General features: G+C 38.3%; 1 protein-coding gene and 1 long non-coding RNA gene across 5 annotated transcripts in view; one reads left to right on the top strand and one right to left on the bottom strand.

Annotated features, from left to right (window-relative positions):
- The window catches only part of LOC119653598 (fizzy-related protein homolog), a 136,181-nt gene that overhangs the window by 56,446 nt on the left and 59,943 nt on the right, over window positions 1-19,792 (bottom strand). The window lies entirely within an intron of this gene.
- Window positions 7,196-9,309, top strand: LOC119653599. Its single transcript, XR_005249727.1, has 3 exons — window positions 7,196-7,403; window positions 7,478-7,655; window positions 7,766-9,309. It is a non-coding gene; the product is annotated as an uncharacterized LOC119653599 (long non-coding RNA).

The raw sequence follows: 19,792 nt of genomic DNA, 5'->3' as shown, positions 1-19,792 counted from the left end.
AAAAAAAACCTTTGCTAATGCATCAAAATTTCTGCTGAAACATTTGTTGGTACATGCTATGGTGCTGAAGTTTATTTTGAGAAGAAGTCATTTATCTTTTCTGCGCTTCAAATCTGAAGTTCGATGATTAGTTACGATTTCTTAAGATGGATACTCTTTAGGTGCAATAATTCTACTATATTGAAAATATACATGCCACACAGGCTATGTGAAAAAAATGGAAGGAAAGATTTCTATCAAATCTAATGCAATTAAGACGATCGAGGTATACACGGCAGACTGTTTATCGTGCTAGACGTATAGCTAAGCTAAAAAAGTTTTCGATCAAACAATCATTTTCAAGGGAAGCGATACATTTCCAGAAGACTTCAATAAAGTCTGTTGTTACCTACCTTCCAGGTGTAGGTCCACTTATTTGAAATATGTTCGTAAACCAAGAGGACAATGTAAAAACATAAATCAAACAAATTTGCATTTACTATTGCTAGGACCCAACTATATGATATGAGATGCGATACAACGTCGGCATCGCTAAATTGACGCCCAACTATCGTCGCCACAATCAAGTCCTTCAAGAGGATATCATTTTCAGAAAATTTTTACAGTCACCATCATCATCAACGGCGCAACAACCGGTATCCGGTCTAGGCCTGCTTTAATAAGGAACTCCAGGCATCCCGGTTTTGCGCCGAGGTCCACTGATTCGATATCCCTAAAAGCTGTCTGGCGTCCTGACCTACGCCATCGCTCCATCTTAAGCAGGGTCTGCCTCGTCTTCTATTTCTACCATAGATATTGCCCTTATAGACTTTCCTGGTGGGATCATCCTCATCCATACGGATTAAGTGACCCGCCCACCGTAACCTATTGAGCCGGATTTTATCCACAACCGGACGGTCATGGTATCGCTCATAGATTTCGTCATTGTGTAGGTACGGAATCGTCCATCCTCATGTAGGGGGCCAAAAATTCTTCGGAGAATTCTTCTCTCGAACGCGGCCAAGAGTTCGCAATTTTTCTTGCTAAGAACCGAAGTTTCCGAGGAATACATGAGGACTGGCAAGATCATAGTCTTGTACAGTAAGAGCTTTGACCCTATGGTGAGACGTTTCAAGCGGAACAGGCTTTGTAAGCTGAAATAGGCTCTGTTGGCTGACAACAACCGTGCGCGGATTTCATCATCGTAGCTGTTATCGGTTGTGATTTTCGACCCTAGTCAGCAGGTTCAATATCACTGTTTGATTCAGTCGAAAACCAGATGCCCAGACGGCCCAGGTATAAAAGGTTTTGTATATTTCTTGTGTAAGTATATTTGAGTGCAGACTTACTCCGTCTATAAGTAGCCAGTAATGTATATGCACTGCTTATTTTAGTGTGATATTGATATTTAATGTTTTGAAATGCAGTAAATTTACATGGAAGAGGCAACTTTGAGCTACTGTAACTTTATCAGTAATAATACGATTTTGACCAAACTTCGGGATAGCATGCTTCATACTATAGTCTATGATACTGTAAATCTTTATGACTCTAGGATAAACTAGGGTTCCTAGTCAATTTAAAAATTTTTTTTTTAACTTGACTTGAGTAGGTATCGGCATGGGGAGTATTTTGAGGCCTGGACATAGAGGCTGATGATGTTTTTTTCCAAATTTTTTGGTTAGGCAGTTTCTAAGAAGGGGTTCGTTAAAGAAATGATCACTTTCTAGCTGCCACACTCCCGCCTTTCAACAAATGTCAAAACTAAGACCTTTCATTTGATACCCCGCATGACTATGTTCAGTGAAAAAAATTTACATCCCCTTTTGCATTGTAAGGGGACCCCTCTTTAAACTCAACGTAGAAAGATGTAACTTACTGCGTGGCTGTTCCCAGTTTCCAATTTCCCACCTAATTTCGTATCAATCGTTATAGTTGTTTCTGAAAAAAGTGTGTGTGACAGACAGATATTGAATCGATTTTAATAAGGTTTTGTTTTACACAGAACCTTAAAAGTATTGTATGAGTATTAGGTTTGAAAAGTTCTATCTCAACATTAGCGTTACAAGTTGATTTTCGAGGCCGATCATCTTTAAGGCTTGATTATGACTTGTTGAAGCGTTTTTATATCTCTTAACATGTTAACTATAATAGTTTTGCTATAGTTTGATCAAGCAAATATTTTAGAGGTAGTTGCACTGAAGAACGGAATATTCCCTTTAGAGAGTATGAGAAAACGAAATAAACCTTTCCGCCAAAAAGAGAATATTTTCTATGATTCATTAGTAAATTGGAAAGTGACTAATGATTCTATATTTCAACGATCGTAGCTATCGAGCACGAAACTCTCTATCTATTTACAAAAGGACTATTCGTGTATTAGTGTCTTTTGAAATAACCACGAAAAAAGATAAACCGAATTAACCGACACACTGCGAGCTGTTCCTAAAAGGTGTGCGTTATACGAGAGTCGAAAACTTTATAAACCCGAGGCAAGAGATACTGAGCTAACAAAAGTCTATATTGACTATGGCGACTCTGCTCCGTGTTTGAAACCTTAGGCTGGGTAGATTCCCTATACTTCACAAAGCAGTGAGCAGGAATTTATTTATTTTGAGCTAAATGTGATGCAAGGTAATTGGATGAAATAACCTAACTTAATCATTAGAAAACGCGTCTGGTCTTACATCACTCTTCTTTGAAAATCAGAAATTGTGAGAGCTTGATTGGCGAGCTCCGATGTTACCATCATATAGTAGAAATATTACAGAGTTTTCTTAATGTAAATAAACTGCTTTCAAAAGGAACTCTATGAAAGTAAACTGACCTACTTTTTCGATCAGCAACCATCACAGACATACTCGAAATAATGTCGTTTATAATAGAGAATATTTGATTCTAATCAAACAGGCACTATCACCGTCAATGGCCCAGAACTGAATGATTTAAGTATCTCGCAAGCTGGATGAAGAGGCGCCCCACAACTGGTGTTCTCTGTGATCGACGTGTGATCTTGTTGTCAAGGAACGTTTGAAATTTAAAATTTACCGCCTTCTCGCTCTCTATGGTTCTGAGTGTTGGCCGACTATAAAAGATCATGAACGATACCTCGCGGTAATAGAGACGAAGATATTGCGTTGGACTAGTGGCGCAACACACCATGATCACTTCTGAATTGAGAATATCCGTGGTCGATATGAGGAGGATATGGAGAAAAATTACGAGAGGGTCTTCGATGATATGGTTATGTAATTCGCGCCAATGGGAATTCACTTGGCAAGATTGCTCTGAACCAAAAGGCTCCAGATCAGGCCTTTGACGGAGCAAAATGGCGCAACCGATCAAGACGAGGGAACCTCGTTTCTGAACGGAGTAAAGGCTGAAGAAGAAAAATTTAATTATAAAAAAGAAAAATTACTGGAATTTTAATAAAAAGTGATATGAAATTTTCCTAAACCTAATATGTCACCATTCTTTTGTCTACCTACATACTCGTATATTTTTTGGGTTTTCCTTTTTATCTTGTTAATATAAACGTTTCTTATGCGTTGACATTTGTAACAATTTTGAATATTTAATATACGTAGGTGGTCTAAACAGTTTCTAGCCTAACAATTTAACACAGTAATTGGTGTTTTTTTACGATGGTTATAACCTACTTATTCGAAGACAAGTTCTACCCTCTGATCACAAATTTTAAATCTAGGCATGAAAAAGTCAGCTATGGCTACATCTGGTAAGTTAGAAGGATAGTAAAACAATTCAAAATGTAATTAGATGATTTTCACATGGTATGAGACGGTGAGTTAACTTGGTGGAACTATCTTTTTTGCCACGCAAGTGTGCTCCTGCTCTTTTTTCAAGATAATTGATTTAATATGAGACGATTCTTCGATTATGTTCACAGGTTTTCGAAAATAAATATTTAGTAACAGTTCGATACGCGATATTTTCGATTTTCAGAGTATGCATAAACACGGTCTTCAAATTCCACTGGTAAGTGCTATTCTAAGCCCGCCATCCACGTTCAGTTCGGCCTGGCAACAAAGTCTGAACAGTCCGCATTTAACCGGGCTGTCAGTTTGTCAGACTTGTCAGACTCCTCAAGCGGCCGATGACCCAATGTAAAATGATTTGGCTAGCCGATCAGATATGTTTGTTAGGATGTGGGCGAGTATTTTATGGGAATCTTTACCCCCTTTTCCCACAAGTATCTCAAATTCTCGTGAACAACCAGCAGATTTATCAAAGCTCTTGGAACAGGTCAAACCGCGCTAGAGGGCACTCCGGAGGAGCTGCCAGAAATCCAGCGATTAACCTAAACCTGTGGAGATTCCATGCCCAGGAGGGCAACCAGACGTGCCAAGTCTTCTATGTATTGGTGGACGGCGGAAAGTGCCGAACTCCAGAATGAGTGTCATAGACTTGGTTTTTTACCACTCAGCTTAACACACAACTCCGCCGTTTGATACAACGTTTAAATGATCGGGAGAAGACATGCAGCATAATGAAAAAGTAATGATCAGCCAAAAGGTGACTCCGCAGCGCCATAAACAAAAACAAAGCTCGCGGCTAGCAGGACTCATTCGACGTACTGAGTGAGGATCCCTGAAGACTCGGATATAAACTGGTCAACTAAAAAATCAGGGCTCTGTGGAAACTATGTTCACACAACGCTGAAGGGATGGACCGAACTACACGGGCACTATTCTCTGCACATTCCGTACGGGTAGATGAAAGCAGCGTGGATGGCCCCGAAGATTGCCCACTTGTCTCTAAAAAGGACTTGGAAGAGACAGCCCTCTCTATTAAAGACCGAATTTCATCTGCGCAGAGGTATACAAACTGGTGTTCCATCATCGGACAGATCAGTTGCTGCCCCATTGAACACTTGCCTGAAAGAGGACATTTTTCTGTTCTGCTGGAAGGTGGAGAGGCTTGCGCTGATTACCAAAAGGATAAGTATGTATGCTTAGCACGGCCGGGAAAGTGCTCGAAATGCGTCATGTCCGAAAATCTTTAATTTCGTAAAGTGGAAAGGCGTTTTAGGCACTCTAGACAGCTCACTCTACGTGCCAGATTAATTTTTGCAGATATAGAAGGATTATCTGAGAAACTGCCACTGGCTCTATGAAACGCTAGACAGTCGGAGGAGGATGGAGATCATATCGGGACAGTATCGACTTTTTAGTGTCAGAAGTACTAGATTTAGTACCTTCTGAAGTTCATCAGTACCTCAGCACTTTTTCTCATTTTTCAGAAGCTTTTTAGTTAAATAGGTACTTTTCGACGGAAACTAAGAGGCAGTTACTATTTGGCAATATCATGGAAAGAAGCAAAATGGCACAGCCTTCGCTTATATTTTTAAGGTGTGTTGATACAGTTAAAGTAAAATGAATCGGACTTTCTGCGTTGATTCACAATTAGAGATGTAACTTGGAATAATCTCCATAACCTTGAATGAATGATTAATCTAAGTAAGAACTCGAAAGGATCAGTTGATCTGAGTCAGTTGGCTGGCAAAAGAGGTGACTTTTGGAAGTTGTGATTGCTGGCTGTTTTGATGTGGTGTTCAAATATAACGCACTTAGTTATACTTGGGCCAGTTGCTATGGTCTAAGCTTATGGATCACACCCTGAGTTGTTTGGATATCCATCTCATCAGATCTGGCCCTGAGTGACTAATTTTTTCACTACCTTTAAATTTTGCAAGGCAAAAATCTATTTAACTAGAAAGATAAACTTTGTTACGGTATCACTTGGAAAAATATATTGGCTCAAGAATGAACATTTAATGAATTGATGTTCATTTGTGTGCTGGGCTCGCAATTCCACAGATTATTATGGATTGCTAGTCTCGCTAAATTGAAAAGGTTAGTAATAAGCTTTTTCCTCAGATTAAATCCTTGCCCGGAATGACGTTGCTGGGCAGCAAAACTCTAGAATTGTAATTCAAATGACAAGAAATAAAAATATTCATAGAATACAAAGGCCATACAACGTTTTCCCTGAAAATAAAATCCTTGGATACACTCTTCTTTCACTTTAAGTCAATGATTTGTGTCTTTAAATAGTACGCCTACTTTCTTCGTCATAAATACTTTGATCTCGATGATTTGATGTAGATAACGAATACACTGCTTCAAGTCTCATTAGAGGAACTAGTAAATTGCTCAACAAAACAGGACATCACTTTGAATTATATTAACTACTACCCATGTTGACTTTACCTAAACATTACGTCAGTACTATTCCACTAATATTTATAGTGCAGGATGTAAACCGGGAAATGTAGTAAGCTAACGCTCAGCTAACTCGGAGATCTCCATTTTCGTAGTTGATCAGAATTGAACAGTTATTATGAAATGATGTAATACTTGCTAATTACAATTCCAAAGCTTTCTTGGTATTTATTGTACATTCCCGTGACGATTTTCACCTTTAGTGCATTATAAAATGTAATAAAATGGTCACGAATTACTCTAAGAAGCAAGTGATGATTGGTCTTAATAGTTGGAGATAGGCGGGAACGTCAACTGTCCTATTCTCTCGATAGACACTTGTGGTCCTTTTCTTGCTGATTCCTTTAGGTATATAATTTTCTATTATATTGATATTGATTAACATTTGTACATATAGTATAGCTATATGAAAATAAAATCAATTCAATTACTTTACTCATTATATACTAAATTAGAATTGAAAAGAAGAATTCCGAACTTTTATTTATTTAAACATTTTACTCATGGGGCCATAAGCAGTTTCTGGTTTCATATCGTAACAGAATCGAAATGGAGCGGATACCTTTTAGACGAAATCCGAAACATTCAGTTCGCAATGAAAATACTAAACTCAACCCAAATGAAATTTAAAATAATCAGCATATCTACCAGGGCTTAAACCAGAAACTGAAAACTCCTTATCTTCGCTTTAATTACCTACTTTCGTTTCTCTCCTCCTTCCATTTGTGCTTAATTGTTTGTAATTTAATTATCATCAACTTGAAACCTTCATAATTCAATAACAAGATAAATGAACTTTGCTACCGACTTGCTTTGGCTGCAAAATCCGTTTAATTAGTCAATCGATCTTGTCGTTCCGCCTGTCCGTAAGTCTATCATATTTCATCAAGTCTCAAGTGAAAAACAACAGAGCCAGCCAGTTGTATTCATTAAACTTTTCAGAATATTCTAAAGCATGTATTCTTTCAGCTACTCCTTAAATTTTCATGGACGGTCATAATTCATTTAAATTGAAAGCAAATTAGGGTTTAGAGGCACACAAGTCACTTGGATAGGTTTAGGTGAAGAAAACTTAATGACAGCAGGGCCAGCTATTATATTGTTTGAGATAATTGAAGATTTCACTCTTCCAGAGGAAAAAATGATGGATTCCGTCATACACGTGATGGCGATGACATACTCGTAAGTAATCAATATTTTCTAATGGATAGAAGTTTTTTGTTTAATTGTTAGCTAATGTTATTTGCTTTACATAGCAAATATGACCATTTACATACCATTAACATCACTTGGTAGTGCTTCTGGTCGTTGGGGACGATTTCAGCAAATGACGGCAGTGCCCTGGAATTCTCACTTAGAGCATTTTGGTTATCTGGCTAAAAACTTGGAAACAAAACTCAGGAATAAATCTCCTTGACATGATACCGTCTTATGGTAAGTTTACTTGCATTTATTAAAATTCAGTCAAACCACTGAATTATCTTTAAATTTACAAAAACATCGTATTATGTGATAAAAACCCTCTTTATTCTATTTTATTCTAGATCACAATCGGACAAGACCACAGTCCTTTAGGCGTCGTGTAGCAACCTCGCCAGCTCCTTACAGAGAAATCATATGAAAGTCAAAACAGCCATCTTGGATGATTGCAGCTTGCATCTAAAACAGACTAAAGTCCATTATCTGGCTGACAATCAGTGGAGGTTGTTATTTGCATTACTTGAACATTTGAATTTGGCAAGAAATAAAATTTAAAATGTATGACCGACTTGAGAGCTGTCAGCGATTTTACGGTTTACGAAAAGAAGGAAAATTGATCTTTGAAGAGGGTAACGCACGCATATAAACTAACGTAAGTCTGGTCACTGAAGATTTATGCAATTTCCGAAAACTTTGCTTTCAAATGAACCACGATCTGGGTCGCTAATGCAAATGGTTTTTATTCGAGCTAATAAAAGAGGAGATACATATATCCGTAGTTCTATATTTACGGATATATGTATCTCCTTTACGGGAAATAAGAAAAAAATTAAGAGTGATTTAATTTCAACCTATCTACACATTATTTTCAGTTTGTGAAATCTTCTTTTCCACTCAATCAGTATGAATATTAATTCAGGTCATTTCTGTTCAATATGAACTACCATGAGAAACTTTCCTCCATTTGTGTAAATAGGTGTACTTATAATTCGGTATATTGGTTTCATACCTATTCACACTCCCTTGCTCTCTAGGTTCTAATTTCTATATTAATAGATGCTCTTGTTTATATATAAAATGGAGAGGTTTTGACACTTTCCGTCTCTACTTAGAACTCCATTGGATACGCATTACTTCAATATAATTTGAATACTTTAGCGCATAGACATGTGATCATGCTACGATACTCTATTCTAATACGATATTAGAGCTAGGATTTGGATTACATTTTAACAATCCACCTGTCATTAAAGCATTCCCTGAATTTCAATCCGTCTGGCAATGCTGTTTTTAATTACAAGCCATTCTAAGGTGGCATGTCAGCGTACTTTGCAAGCTCGGTGCGCAACGGTTGCCGCATTCTTTAACCCTCGGACAAAAAATGCATCCGAATGAGGCTTTTTCAGCAACAAGCAAGCAAGAGGGTAAGAAGTGGTGTCCCTCCGAATCCTCGGCACCGAAGCGAGTTCGTGAGGCAGAAATCGACTAAAAAGGCGTCAGCGTTTTGAGATGTTAGTGGATTACATCTGGGAAAACAATAAATTTACTGTATTACTGTAACCTTTTGGACCAGATGCACATGAAAATTCATCAGAAAAGGCCTGGTTTGCCGAAGAAAAAAGTAGTTTTGCATCAAGATGCTCAAAAAGCATACCTAAAATCCTTAAAGTGCGAATTGTTGCAACATCCACCCAATTCGCCAGATTCAGTTCACCTTGACTTCTGGTTGTTCTCACTCCTCAAACAATTCTTAGGTGGATATCGATTTTCATCAAATGAAGAGATGATAGCTGCTGTAAACGGGTAATTTGGAGATCTTCCAGAAAACCACTACGGGATCCTTAAATTAGAGAATCGCTTGAATAAATGTATAGAAGTTAAGGGAGATTACACAGAAAAATAAAGTAATTTTAACAACTATAAATCCCTTTTTTCATTTCCATTCCGCGAACTTTTTGATATACTTAGTATAAGCGGAAATTTTGTTTTTCCAATGAGGTCCGCTGTGGTTGGTCCATTTTGCCGCACTCATTGTGAATTTTAATAGTGGACGAAAGATGCCTACATCCGTAGCACAATTGGTTAAAGCTTTTAAGGAGAGAAGGAGTGAATGGTTTGGAGGAAAGAAATTAAAGACTTCTACAAACATGAACAAATCTACGTGCCCAGTTTGAATTGTTATTGAATTAGGGTCAACCCCTACAGAATGACCGAAGAAGGGAATAAGTGTTTCCCGAAATACGGTTTTTAAAATGAAAATTCCAGTCTACCATGGAAACAGAAAAGGAAAAATAAACATCTCGACGGTGTGCGTGAAATTGAAACTTTTGCAATGTGAATGTTGCGTGAAGAGGAAGAATCCATTGTAAGTTGCCTCCCAATATTTGCTTTTGTCTTTGATAGACCTGTGGTATGACCCTCCAGGTTATCTCCAAATGTTGACAGTTCTTGGCCTTAACATACGAAAATGTTTACGAATATTAGTCCATTACTTTGAGTAGATCCCAATTCGAGGTGTTTGTCCTCGGATCGACCTCGAATACGCAAGGCGTCACATTTAATCGATAACAAAATCTGATCGGGAAAAGCCTCACGGGAAACCCATTTAACTCGTTCGATCGATGGAAAGTACTTCTAATTAAAGGGGTATATGCATAAATATACACATACAGTATATGTACAGTGGTCCCGAAATCTTTCTGTAGGATTCAGTTGGTTAAAATTTCCACGCGAAAGAACCACAGCCACCATTCATTGAATTAGGATCAGTCAATTTTTTTTATAATTCTTTTCTGTGACATTCAAGAAATGCGGGTTTTCTTAATTAGGGCAATTTTGCGTAATAAATACAACGACAATAAAAGAAATATGCCTATTATGTAAAGACATTAGACCCTATCAAATGCCTGATCTGGATGCAATCTCGAGGCTTCTAAATCTCCATCCAGCGTATCAAGTCACCGTTGCTTCGGACGGCCTTTTGGTCGTTTACCATCGACTTTGATGTTCAGACCAATCTTGTCGAGTGAACCCTCGCTGGCGTGAATTACGCAGCCATACCATCGAAGATGCCACTCCCACAGTTTTCCCGCAATGGGTGTGGATGTGATGAAATGAGTTACGTCCGATTCTTTCATAACCTGGCAATTTCCCTGATCTTAACCTCTTAGATATCTAGGAAAATAACGACCTTATCAAGAATATGATTAACCGCTACTATGAAAACATGCCAAACAGAATGACTGTTATTGGGAAAATATAAAGTAGGAAATATTTCTCATTTTAAGTCTCACTTCCTTAAAAGAAAAAAAAAACATTGGAAAAAAAAGCAGAATTTTGATAAAAACGTTAGTGGTCTTAGTTCGACGAACAGGGGCTGTAGATGATGAGCACCGATGTTCTTATGAGGATATCAAATACTAGACTCAGGATTCAATGATCGTATAGACACGATCCGTCGAGATATATGCAACTAAAGAGGAAACTTAATGGCGGATAGTCGCCTTGTTTGCATAGATCGGGGTATAATTATAATCAAAATCAATACAGTATACCCTATATTGCATATTTATCATATAAAACATACGATTCTCTTCATGATTTCAAAATATAAAAAGCAAAAATACACAAAATATAAAGTGCAAAAATGTACATTTTTTCAATGCGCTGGCTGGAATTCCTTCAGTTTTTGTCCCGTTCTGAAGCGGAGCCATTTTCCTCGATCCAAGACCTGATCTGGATATAGTCGCGAGCCTTTCATATCATCATCTAGCAAATCAAAGCCACCGTTGTTTCGATCGGACTTTTGATCGTTACTCATTTACTTCGAGACCAATTTTGGCAAGTTAGCGCGAATTACGTGACCACACCTTGGTCGTAATTTCTCTGCGATTCCATATTAATCGCGAATATCCTCATTTCGGAGGTGATCCAACGCAACAATTTCGTCTTCTTTATCGCGAGACGCCGTTCATTGTATTTTATAGTCGGCCAGCATTCAGAATCGTAGAAGACAACATAGCGGCCGACATTGTCGATCACAACGAACACCAGTTGTGGAAGGCTATTTCAACAAGTTGCTCCAGATCAGCTTTGCTATAAAATGCTAGGAAAACATTGCTAGCTTAAAGCAGTTTGTAAGGCTCTGGACGTTGGTTATCGCATGTCACAGCGCCATAATCAGAACAAAGAGGAGTGGTGGGAGAGCGCTTCTTTGATGAACATCTGCTGAGACACGATGCGGTTTTGATACACCCGCAATATTTCCAACTTTTCAGATCGTGGTAGAGTAATTTAACCCAACGCACGAGTTCTTCTGGTACTAGGTGTTGTCGCAGAGCATACCAGATGAGTTCGTGTGGCAGACGGCCAAACGAACTTCTAGATGCAGAAATGCTATGTAAATGGTGTTTCTCCATGGGTAACAGCACGGCGTGTATTGTGTCAGTACTGTGGGACAGCAACCGGATCGGACGGTAATTTGAACATTCTGCTGGACTACCTTTTTTTTTGCGTATTAGAACGGTCGTGCTCCCTTGCTAGTAAGATGGTGTTCTATCCTCCTCAATTATTCGATTAAAGAACTCACTGAACCATAGTGTTGGGTCACAGCTCTTTGTGTTCCAGAGCTCATATGCGATGTCGTCAGTTCCTTAAATTATGATCTCATATCTGTTGATTTTTATTGAGCCTGCTGGAGGGAATATGAGGGAAGATCTTTTTCTACAATCAACTTCAACAAAAGCTTCAACATAGGAGAACTACCTCAAAATCAGATTATAATTGTAACATTTAAGAATTAAGTCTTTCTTACGGAACCAAAACAAATGGAAATCGATCTCGTTCACTTAAAGAACCTTCTCGAGAACCGTCCTAATTTTAGATTTGACAATTGAAGGAAAGTAAACAAAAAGGAATCAATCTTGATTTGTACTCTCAAAAATAAAATAAGGTTGAGCCCTATAAAGGATTCGGTTTCGTACCGAGAAGCGAATTGTCTTAAAAAGCTCTGAGATCAAAGAATGAAATGTAATACTCGCCTCATTCTCGCTTTCTCAAATCATCTTAACCACGACAAGGATTCTCTGTAAGAGGACATCTTCAATTTAGTTACACCCACATTTACGGGTTTCTAGGCCTATGCGAGTTCTGCTCACATTATCATAGAAGCTAACCTTATTTACGAAGGAAAAACATATATCATATTCTGTTTTATGTTGATTTCGTTCATAAGAAGATCGTCTATTCGGATAAACGTTATTTAATAATAGATAATCTCATGTAATAAGTTGCATCAAGATACCCCTATATTCATTAGATTCTTTATAACTAAATATTAGGGCGAATGATATAATACAACAAACTTCCATTCTTCTTCTACTTTTAAAACTTAGCTACTGTTTCGTATCTTAATATGCATCCATAAACTATTTTTCAACTAATTTGATTTGAAAATTTGAACGATCATTTCCAGATTTCAAACGGGTTGGGCCTGAAAAGGGGCGTGATCAATTACCGTGAGTCTAAGTGTGAGCTAAATACTTTTTGTGTTCTTGCCACCTATTCTTTTTATAGCCATGCCGACTGATTATAATTAAATTTCATGATTATTGCGATGGAACTAATCATTAACGCATACTTTTAATATGGAAGGACGTACCTATAGGAGGCGCATGATCTTCATGATTTCACGTGGAAAATCTCTATTAGCTGCTTAAATATTGCGCGACCTTTAAATGCCCTCTTAAATCGAAATCAGAACTCAGCCGTGATTTTATAAAAATTATTACAAAACTTGATAATGATTTCTCACGATTTTCGTATTTTTTTTTATTTGGAGGCAATTCTAATCGATCTTAGGAACTTCTGCTTCATCTTGCGATGGATGAGATAGTACCATTGCAATCTCAAAAATAATTACAATGAATAATGAGTATCTTTTAACAGAAGATTCTTACCACGGATTTATCTTCTAGTTTTGATAGATATGCAAGATCAGTGTTTAGTACAATATCATATTTTGCACCATGTTTTGGTTAATTTGCGGTTGTTGGCTGTAGCTGGATTTGGCAATTAATTTATTGGAGGTAAATCGAGTAGAATATTATCATTAATTTCTTTCATTTTATTAGAAACTTATGGGATTTCGGTAAATGGAAGAAACCAGTTCACATTAAACTTAAAGCAGGTGTAACAAAATCAGGGAAGATAAATAAAATATCTTACAGAAAAAATTATAATTCATTATTTGTATATAGTACAGAGTTTTGAATTTCAAAGGATCTTATGGATGTAGTTTTTTGCCTAGAAACTGTCTGTATATATGCCGGAATTTTCTTGGTTTAAAAATAAAATTCTCTCGAAAAGTTGTAAATGAATAAAAAATTGAAGGAAAGATGGATGGATGGATGGAGATGGGTGGATAGATAAATTTGTGGTTTTGCGTCCTCATATTGCAGTCTATTGGGTCATTGCATTGTACGACCCGCTTAAGTGAATAATGTCGTGCTATTAGCTAGACCTTGGTGATGTTCAGCTAGGAGCACCTAGTGAAGTCCCCTTTTCGGGGTTCAGGATTTCGAGATATAGTATACCTCTATTGCCTCGATGCAAAAAAAGAAGTGGAAATTCTCAAAGGAAATTTCAGCGCACGTTTGGACCGTTCAACTTTTGGGATATTGAGACGAAGCGTTAGTAAAATAGATTCGAGTCTTACTACAATTTGAACAAATGTAAATTCAAAATAGGACAGTTTCTCCAATTGATACAATGATCCAATCAATCTTCTTCAACAAGACAAAAATTAAAAAGGAGGCCTCTGTGAAAACATTTTTTATAAAAAATGGGACAAATTTTTTATTTTCATCGATAGCCATAGCTCAGTATAGAGACAGACTGGCAACATATGAAAACAAAGGTATTTTAAAGATATCCAAATTTGTAGTTTGCAAGTTCAGAAATGCTTTTCATTTAAAAATTAACATTAAAAGGTCTTTTATGACTTCTTCTATTCAAGGTCATTCGGCCAATTAAGGGGGTCGAGTTCAGCGTCCTTAAGGTAACAATGCCCTCGAGGTTTATAGTAATGGAAATGCAGGCTGTGATGACGATAAATTCGTGAGAATTTGCTTTCACATGAGCTAATCATCTGAACCCTTCCGGCAAGAATAAATTATTGAAACGATTATCAAAAAAATTCTACCAAAAGCTTGTATAAATCGTGCCAGTTCCTACACTTTTCAATCACAATCACTTTTCAAATGCTTGGAAAGTTCACATTTATAAAAAAAAGTGAAGCAATGGCGGCTTTCCGGTTTCTTACCAGGGCAGAGGCAAATTGTCAGACGCTGCCTCACCTCTGCCCTGGGAGCAGCGTGACCGTAGCGGCGTAAAGGAGTACTCAACATCTGCGAGCCGCTACGGTCAGGCTGCTCCCAGGGCAGAGGTGAGGCAGCGTCTGACAATTTGCCTCTGCCCTGGTAAGAAACCGTAAAACCGCCATCGCTTCACTTTTTTGAAAAGTTTGGGTGCAAGCCCTAAGCGAGGGGTCCGTGGACCAGGAAAGATGGAGTAAGGTGCTTCCCATTTGGTCCGGTCCAGTATTACGTTGATGCGGACTTAGGACCCCATCATTCTCAAGATGAATATTTCACATTTATGTTTGGTACTTACATTGTCAACGGATACTTATGTGCTTATGAACATATCTGAATATGGTTTCCTTACCTGTAGAAGAAAAAATGTAGTTATTTAGTTATAATTGAAGTAGTTTGATATAATGATCAACTATTTCTAATTTTGTAAAAATTAAAGAATCAAAAGTTTTTGTAATAACAGTCGTCGTGAAGAAGGTGTCATTCCTTAGGTTTTTGCAAAAACTAAGCTCGGATGAAAGCGCAAGCAGTTCCATTACTATTTCTAGTGCGGTAAAATATATGAAGATGATTTGCAGGCAAATATGATAGAGAATAAATAGGTCACACATTAAAATATGATGATATCTCCATTATTGGCTATGTCATTCATCACTCCATTTTCGACAAAGTATAGGACACCTTAGCAATTCGGGGAAGAGGAGCAGGACAGTAGAGAGACGCACTGTAAATTGCGCGTCAGAAGAGCTTCTAACAAAATGGAGGAAAGTTTGTTCCCACCGAATAGGGGGCTAAAGAACCCACTTTCTCCAATATCTTCCCCATGGTGTCTAAAAGACAGATAGAGCGATAAGAAAAGAGTGTGCTAGATTTTTTTTGGGGCTTCGATAGGAGAACCCTCTCTTTCCCTCTTCTACTGGGCGAAAAACATTCAGTCTCAGTTAGTACCAAATATACTAAATTTAATATGTTTTGAAGTTCATTAGTATCCCAGTAGTTCTGATTTTTCAGTACTTTTTAGTTAAATAGGTACTTTTCAACAGAAACCGAAACGGAGTCAATATTTGGCAATGTCACGTTTTGCTGAATGATAAAATATTGAACTTCAAATAAGTTGAAATTCCCATGAAATCAGAAAAACAAAGTAGGGATTTCCGTGAATGAAGCCCGCCACATCATAAAAGGTATGAAATAACAAACGAAGTTCGACATAAAGTAGGACGATCCACTGCGGAAGCCTTCACTTCGAAAACAATACGATGTCATTTTCACATAAAAGTCCGTTAAAAAAGGCAGCGACATTGGAAGAGATTTTGCGACATGCATGGGCTGACAGGTTTACTTTTAGTGCATACGCACAGTATTAGGAGAGGAAGAAAACTGTTAATCTCCGAAAATAACAGCCTACCTTCGTGGAAGAGCGTACTATAAAAATCTTCATAGCGCCAAGCATTAGGTAAATTTGGGCTTCAAAACGATCAGAGGGATTGGTTGCTAGTTATTGACTAGAGCATACAAAGAATGTATACTCTGATGTGTTGTGTTTTAATTTTGTTTTCCAGTAGAAAATATACTTCATTCTCGACATAGTTATTGTACAATATCGTACGTCGACTCTATATGTCTCCCCAATCGATAAACCTTAATATGGTTAAATATCTGCAGCATTTGCTGGAAAGCCATATACGGTACACCTCGTCAGAACATAGTTTCCAGAAGGCATTGTAGGAAGCTAGGAATGAAATTTCCCTCGATGTGAGCCAATGCATTGTGACTACGGTTGTAATTGCGTACATAACATTAAAAGATCAGTTACATCATCATCAAAGGCGCAAGAACCGGTGTCCGATCTAATCCTACCTTAGTAAGGAACTCCAGTCGTACGGATTTTGTTACGAGATCCACCAATTCGGTATCCCTAAAAGCTGTCTGGCATACTGGCCTACGCCATCGCTCCATCTCAGACAGGGTCTAACACGTCTTCTTTTTCAACCATAGATATTGTCCTTATAGACTTTCCGGGCTGGATCATCCTCATCCATACGGACTAGGTTACCCCTGCCCATCGCGTCTTATTGAGCTGAATTTTATCGACAACCAGACGGCCGTGTTATCGCTCATAAATTTAGTCGTTATATAGGCTCCGGAAGCTCGATTTGATTGGTTTTTAATTTGAATCTGTTAACTTTATGTTTATTCATTTTTTCTGCTTGCATTACGTGGGAAGAAATGTTTCGGTCTTTTCATTGCATCGTCCCATACGCACTTCAAACGCTCTTCAATCTCTTCTAATAAAACACTTTTTTCGCAGCGTACCGACAATATTGTCAGTCACATTACGCGAATTCACAGATATGACAAAACAAAAAATAACAGTATATTCGAGGCGAAAATGTTGCAGGAAAAGAAGTCCAATTGATTTTCGCCTACCCATCTTTTTCATCACAGCCTTGTAGGCAGCGTTCCACGAGTTCGTATTTGCTTCAAGGGACAGCAATTCTGCTTACTTTCCCATATGGTATTGTTAAGGCTATTTCAAAGAAAGCGGTATTCTTTGTTCACCTCCCGATGTTGTGGCCCCCCGTTGTTCCTTTGGCAAAAATGGTTCCGTAATGCAGTGGAAACGCCGTTGCATTATTGTAGAGTCGAGTATCTCAGTTACCTGTTGAAATAGCTGACTCACCTTTTCAATTGCCTATGCGTTGAAATCGTCGGCAATAATTTAGGGGTGTGGTCTCTAGCATCTCTGCACATTGCTCTATTGTATCATTAGTGGGCTTGTATTTCGACTCTCGAACAGGCTTTGGGCTGTCTCGCAACGGTTGAGGTTGATTTGGATCAACGTCATCCAGTCCTACGATTCAGATGCCTCTTACATACCACACATTCACAACGTGCCAGTCGTCCAGCCTCTCTTTCCCTATGCGTAAAATGCACAATGGATTTCCAGTACAAGCTTCGATGAAATGATCCTCTCTGACTAGTGCATGCTGCTGCAAAATGACCGAAATCGAAGCACCTCTTGAGAGATGTTTTCCTATGTCGGACCATGACCCAAACTATTCATATTTTGCCGCGGTAAAACTAATAATAGCGATCTGTGTACTACAATATGCCTTCTCCATCTTTTTAATCGCACTCATTTTTACTATGCTAAAATTAAATTGTTCCCTCAGCGCAACACAAATATTCACCCGTGATGTAACACCATGCAATTGATTATCTCTTGCTTTCACTTCTGCTTGCTCGCTGACTTTTCGCTGGATTTATTTAGCTTCAATATCAGATCCTTTTTCTGCGTTCGTCTGATATGACTTACACTTCCGCTCAAGTCTATCAATTCCGGATCCGCTTTCACTTTTCGAAGAATATCGTCAAAAGACTTTCTTTCTTGGGTATAATAATTTTTGCTGACCGGAGCTTCTTGTCGTTCTTTTGCCGCTTTTTGGTTTCTACCTTTGTTCATTGCAGGGGTTTACGGGTTGCGATTCTTCCCCTTTTGTCAACATTGATGCCGGAATCGAGGAACAATCAACTCTTCCCGGAATTTTCGAAGGTTTAGCTTTCTTCGCTGAAGAAACATCTTCTTTGGCCACTTCCTAAGCACCAAAGGATACACTGACACTGCCTCTACTCGGTTACCTTGCTTTCTCACTTACCTCAGATCAAGGAGGTGTTACATGCGCTTGTCGCTTGCTTTTCCCATGTCGATCCGGGAACTATCAGTATTCATTTCCGATCTTATCTGTTGAGGGGTAGCGTTGTCCTCGGTGGCTTTTCAAAAGCTCGAATTACGGAGAAGGTCCGATGTGGATATCATTTTCATTCCACTATTATACCTCTAGCAGCATTAAATGTCATACTAGTCTACTACTGAAGCATCGCGCTTACTTCATATCGACGGTCGGGAGACCGCTTATTCACTCCTAAAAATCATCGGAACTGGTTCGCTGAAGCCCTGCACCGTAAAAAATTCCACTTTCCCCTCTTTCATATTTGATTTAATCTCGGACTATTGCCCCCCTAACCAATCTTTATCCACGGGTGGATGTGTTGTTCCTACCTACCCGGCCTGCGTGTGAACATGCCAATGCGCGCACATCTCCTGATGCGTAAATCTGAATACCCATAACGCATTCGACTGTTTTCTTATCCGTATGGAGGTACTTGCCTGATAGGAAGGAAAGTGAATGTATGGGCGGGGTGCGTTCGCGAGAGGAGGCATATGCTGAGTCATAGTTAGCTCCACACTATTAGTGGAACGGCAACATTACGTAGTTATGAAATGCATCCCTTCTATCCATAAAACTAAGGGCGAATTAGGAAAAGACTAACACAGGAACACAAAGTGAGCAAAGATCCTCGAGGCATTCGGATTCATGGGTCACAGCGTATACGATTGTTATAAAAAATCCTACTTTCCCGAGCACACCGTTAGGCATTCTAGGTCTTTCCTATACATACTTAGTGTAACTTATAAAGAGTTTTTAGAAATTTGCAAGGAAATATGGGAGAGGAAACTTCATTCAGATGTATGTAGAAACTATGTTATATCTGTCCCCAAAGAAATGCAGTCTCAATTCCGTCATAGCTACATAAGACGAAAAACAATAAAATATAATGCAGATGAGGAGGAAAATAGCGAAAATTTCTAGGAAATCAAGGGACCGCGAACTAGAGAATACCAAATGAAATCTCCATTTTTCCTGATACTTCTTATTGGGGATTCTCTTGTATTCATTGTTGCAAAATGCCGGGGTTTCCAGGGTTCCAAGGTGTCACTGCCATTAGAAACAATGCAAATACTGAAGAAAACGAAAAGTACATGATACTTGTCCCGTAAATATTGACGTAAAGTTTTTTTTACAGATATTTTCAAACAATGCTTTTTACGACTGAATAATCTGAATAATCCAACATGAAATGACTGAAACAATCATCTGATGGGAATGTACACAGTTCACTGCCTCGATGCAGTGAGTTGTACTTCGATGACTA

This window comes from Hermetia illucens, chromosome 4 (assembly GCF_905115235.1).
Source record: "Hermetia illucens chromosome 4, iHerIll2.2.curated.20191125, whole genome shotgun sequence".
Classification (NCBI taxonomy): Eukaryota; Metazoa; Arthropoda; class Insecta; order Diptera; family Stratiomyidae; genus Hermetia; species Hermetia illucens.
Note: the sequence above shows the minus strand (reverse complement) of the source record. Positions and strands in the feature narration are given on the sequence as shown.